Source organism: Botryllus schlosseri, chromosome 5 (assembly GCF_051294905.1).
Source record: "Botryllus schlosseri isolate E-star chromosome 5, Bs_hap1, whole genome shotgun sequence".
Lineage (NCBI taxonomy): Eukaryota > Metazoa > Chordata > Ascidiacea > Stolidobranchia > Styelidae > Botryllus > Botryllus schlosseri.
This window is the reverse complement of record NC_137240.1, coordinates 27921484-27926707: the sequence shown is the minus strand read 5'-3', so window position 1 is coordinate 27926707 and position 5224 is coordinate 27921484. Positions and strand designations below refer to the sequence as shown.

Below are 5224 nucleotides of genomic sequence, written 5' to 3'. Positions count from 1 at the left end.
TGACAACTATCTAAAATTCGTTCTGTGCGTGACTGCCTAATCGCATCGAGCAAGTGCGACGGTGAAGACATCGTGCCATGTAACAGGTGAAGCAGCCGCGGCAGCTGGAGCGTGAAGGTCCTGTGGAAATTATAATAAATTACAGCTCCATTACAGTGGCGTTCTGAAGGAAATGGCTGCGGCCAAAAATTTTTGTTCGTTTTTCCCTTAAATTTGAGACCACATCATTTTTAGAGCGCAGTGCCCCTTTAACCAGACTTTTCTTTGTGATCACTTCCAGAGGTTCGTGATCGCTTTCTACTGTTACAAATCTGCCATAGACATATAACTCAAATTTTTCCATGGCAAAGAGAATAGCAAGCAATTCTTTTTCGATTTGCGCATAGTTGCACTCCGTTGTTGTCAACGCCCGTGAAGCATAGGCAACAGGGTGAGAGTTTTGCAATACACAGCATCCTAGCCCCTTTGAACTGGCATCACATTGCAGTACCATAGGTGCGTTTTTGTCGAAGTATTGTAAAACTGGCGCGTTGATCAAGGTTTGTTTTATTTTCTCAAAGCATGTCCCATGTAGGATTGGATCCCATATGAACGCGTTGTCTTTTTTTAGGAGTTCGCGGATGGGAGCGGTTATATCTGAAAGCTTTGGGGCAAAACGCTGCAGAAAATTTGTCATCGCTAAAATTCTCTGGACGCCCTGCTTATTCGTTGGAGGGGGCATTTTTATGATGCCTTCAATTTTGCTCGATGAGGGTTTTAGACCATCTTTTGAGATGGTATGGCCTAAGTAGGGCACTTCAGTCTGCAGATAGCGTAGTTTCGCTTTATTCAGTTTAATACCAGTTCGTTGACAGCGTTTCAACAGTTCAAAGAACTTTTTCTTATTGTCCATAGTCGCCTCTTCAACAGTATCGCCCACACCATAAATCAAGATGTCATCCGCGACGGGCGTGATTCCTTCCAGGCCGTCCAGCGCTATCTTCAGTCTTCTCATGAACTCCTCCGGTGCTGGGCTGATTCCGAAAGGCAGTCGGAGCCATCTGTAACGACCATATGGAGTACCGAATGTAGTTAGATAACTACTAGTATCATCAAGTTCTACATGCCAAAATCCATTTTAATACTTTGGCATTGTGCATATATGGTAACACATCATCAACTGTCGACATTGGATAATTGTTGCGTTTTAGAGCTTTGTTCAGCGCCAGGGGATCCAGGCACAAGCGGATATCTCCAGATTGCTTTTTTACAGTGACCAGATTAGATATCCAGGGAGTATGGCAATCCACGGGAGCTATTATGTCAGCATCAACCAAACTATCAATTTTCTCCTTCACTTGTGCTTCAAGTGCCAGGGGTATTTTTCGAACAGGCATCTGTACAGGATTGATAGTGTCATCAATTTCCAGATGAAGTTTACCCTCTAGCTTTCCCGTACCATTGAAAACATCCGAAAATTGTTCACATATTTGATCAAACTCCAGTGTAGCAAAATTGGCGAATTCAGGATCCTTCGCTGTAAGAGCTTGTACTGAAGGTTCCTCGATCATTATGTTTTCAAAATTGATCGTAATTAGTTTCATCCTTTGAGCATCGGCGGAACCAATGATGGAAGTGTTCGGCTTCTCAACCACTACAAATTCTAGCAAGTAGTTTTCACCATTCTTTTTATTGGTGATTTCCAACGTCGTTATTCCGAGAGGCCGTATCACTTCCTTATTATATACAACCAGTCTCATAGAAGTAGGTTTCAAGTTGAGCATTTTTGTGTCACCAGTTACATTCAAGTAATCTCGCCATGAAAGAACATTTACGGTTGCGCCACAATCAATTTGGAATTTTACATACAAGTTAACCAGGTATAACAGAGCAAATATTTTCTTAACATAGGATTCCTCCGTAGCACTCACATGTTCAAACGAAAGAACTTCGTCATCCTCTTCTTCATCCGACTCAATGCGATCAGCTGATATCATTATCACAGTTGCCTGACATGCCACGGCAAAATGGTCTTTTCCGTTACAGCGTGAACAAGTTTTGCCGTTAGCCGGGCAATATCGCCGACCAAAAACATGCACCTTTCTACAAAACTTGCAGATTTTGGGGAGCTCTTCCGATTGAAGTGTACTACCATCATATCCTCGATTCATTTTAGAGTCCCTTTCAGCAGCTGGCCATTTCCTTTGCTTGTACTTATTTTGTATCGCATGAATTGCAACGTCATCTGACGTTAGAGTCATTTTTTCCATTTACACAGCAGTTGACTCAAACAATCTGCAGCTCGAAATACAGGAGTCCAATGTAAGTCCTGTCTCTTGTAGGAGTTTTCTTCTCAGCACAACATCGGATATGCCACACACAATTTTGTCTCTGAGAAGCTCATCCTCCAAGGTTTTAAAATCACAGGTTTTTATCAGCCTTCGCAGCTGTTCGTAGTACGTGTTGAATGATTCATTTGAAGCTTGACTACGACTGAAAAAACAGTACCTCTCGTATATAATGTTGATCTTCCCAACACAGCGCTCCTCCATTTTCTTCAATACGACTGGGTAACTCTTGGCGTCATCTTCTGATAAAGTAATGCCTTCATAGACATCACACCCAGCTGGTCCAAGAGCCGCTCTGAGAGCCGCAATACGAATGGAATGTTCCTCTTTATTGAGTTTTGTAGCCACTTCATAATTCTCATAATGGCGCTTCCAGTTCTTCCAGTTGGTGGCCAAATCACCAGAGACAGTTAAAGGTCAACTATATCGACCGAAACAACTTTGGCTCATTCAGTAGAGTTTTACATGCTGATTCCAAGAATATACACCATACCTTCTAAAATTACGTATTTTCTGAGATATCGAGCAGCGAAAGTCGCAAAATGCCACCACAGACGAAAACGGTAGTAAAATCAATGAAGCATGTCGATGACGTACTACCATGAGGATTTCTGATGCTGCGGCTGTGGTGTATGTATTGAAGTGGGATAATGTCAACCTCTGAAGCTGTGGACTCAACTGATAGCTACACGGTGTCTAGTAAATCTGATTCCGACACTATTGAGGAATTCCCGTATATAGGTAAGCCATTGAATGGTATATACAATCAGGCATTACTGGACGACGAAAGTACCGTACCGTTTGGTCAAATGATTGGACTTGCGCGTCTAAAACAATTAGTGTAACGCATGCATGTAAGATTGTGCGGTATGCTGACGATCTAAGCTTGAAGACCGATGCATATAACTAATACATATTGACTTTTCAGAGACGCTAGACCTGACTAGATTCACTCAAAGGAATTCAGCTCCGCCGCATGCTCTGGATCCGAAGTATTCCGACGTCGCTGATCAGTTCTCACAGACTGCTACTTTCACTTTATCTTTGTATGTAATAAAATGGCTTTACTCAAAAGCTTTTACTGGATTCTAATACATACAGAAAAGTCGAAAGCTTTTATTGGGTTCTAATAAATACAGAATCGCAAAAATTATAATATCATAGAAGGAAATTATCTCAATAAATCTCTGTGAATAAGTGATATTCCCAGGATTCTTTTTTTGATGTTATGCTCCAGCATGATGCCCTCGGCCAGGATTGTCAATGTTTCTGAAATAATAATTTACAGCAGAAATTCAATCATATACACTCACTAACACTCCATTTACTTCATTTTTATTGTAACACCGGTTCAATATCTAATATCTATGTGAAAGCCAGCAGCAGGACAAGAATGTTTTATGTAAGCCTAGATCAGGGGTGGTTGTTTGAAGTTACAAAACTCTGAATTTGTTGGGAAAAGTGAGGTTGAAATAATAATTACCTACCGTGACACGGCATCATCGTGATGTATGGCTTGATCTCGTTGCAATCTTGCACGTGCAGCAGCAAGGGGAGGGGGTTCTGGCCACACCTCGTGGTCAACTGGTCAATGATTGAATGACAGATGTGCCTCCAGAAGTCGTTCTTCACCATTGTACAGCATCCTTTGCGGTAGAGAAAGTGTGATGGCAAAGTGCTCCTACTCCGACTACAGCATCTTATTGAAAAACACTGTACATCGGTGAGCACAGCAGCCTTCCTTATATTGGACTGCAAAAGGGTCTTTCCGCACTTGCTTTTCTTCTGCTCTCTGCATCTGTTTTCATTGAAGTGCGGGGCAGCTAGCCGTCCTCGTCCTTACCGAGGTGGCGTTTCCATGGGATCAATACATGAGATGGAAACAGAACTGCTTGCCTTGCACGTTGGCTTCTGTACTTCCTCTACACAAGCCATCGCATATTATAAGAACCTAAAGTACCATCAAATGAAGATTGAATAGTCCAGTCGGGCATGACGAATCAAAACAACGCAGCATCAGGTAATTTAGGCGAAGACAACAACCAACGATTGACTTAGACATCCCATTCAGTGTTCCATGTATCGGCAAAATCCTCATGGTAGTACGTCATCGACACGGTTGCTGATTTTACAGCCGTTTCTCAGAGGTCGGCAGTTTGCACTGCGATATCTCAGAAAATACGTAATTTTAGAAGTTAGGATGTATATTATTGGAATCAGCATAAAATACTCTACAAAATGAGCCAAAGTTGTTTTGGTCGATATAGTTGACCTTTAAAGGAACCGGATGGGGTATCACATATCTGAGATCCATATAGTTAGATAAGATGATAAATCTTTATGCCGAGCTAATGACAGATTTAGAGCTCGCGAGTTCAGTTATCTTCTGACACCATGTTTCTTGGTTGTACTTTTATTATGGCTTCCATGTGCCATCAACCAGAGATGATATATAAGATAAAGCGGTCAAGCACGAGTGATGCGGTCATGCACAGTTGGGTAAGGCATGACGTCATGCCTTGCTACTTTACAGCAGAGATGAGCATGGATTAGGATTAGGTTTTGAAAAAACAGGATTTGTGAAATTTTGTCGGATTTGGATTGGATTTGGATTAGACATTTTTTTCAGAACGGATTAGGATTTGGATTGGATTGAACTATTTTCTGGGAGATTGAAATGTCGTGTGGCGAATGGCGACAAACTTTATTCAGATCAGTTATTAATGTACTTATGGTTACTAAGTTATCTTGAATCAAGTGAATCGTTGGTTGTGAAAGAAAATTTTCGAATCATTCCATTGCATAAATTAATATTTTTTCTGAATTTCCAGTTGGAATCGGATTAGGATTGGACATGGACTTGAATATGAAAAAGTTATGGATTAGGATTTGGATTT

General features: G+C 41.3%; 2 long non-coding RNA genes across 2 annotated transcripts; one reads left to right on the top strand and one right to left on the bottom strand.

Moving 5' to 3' along the window:
* Window positions 1-2742: 2742 nt before the first annotated feature.
* Window positions 2743-3401, top strand: LOC145439922 (uncharacterized). Its single transcript, XR_013915390.1, has 2 exons — window positions 2743-3068; window positions 3256-3401. It is a non-coding gene; the product is annotated as an uncharacterized LOC145439922 (long non-coding RNA).
* Window positions 3402-3423: 22 nt separating this feature from the next.
* On the bottom strand, window positions 3424-4503 carry LOC145439921 (uncharacterized). Its single transcript, XR_013915389.1, has 2 exons — window positions 3815-4503; window positions 3424-3596 (listed from the first exon to the last, which is right to left on the bottom strand). It is a non-coding gene; the product is annotated as an uncharacterized LOC145439921 (long non-coding RNA).
* Between the last annotated feature and the right edge of the window lie 721 nt (window positions 4504-5224).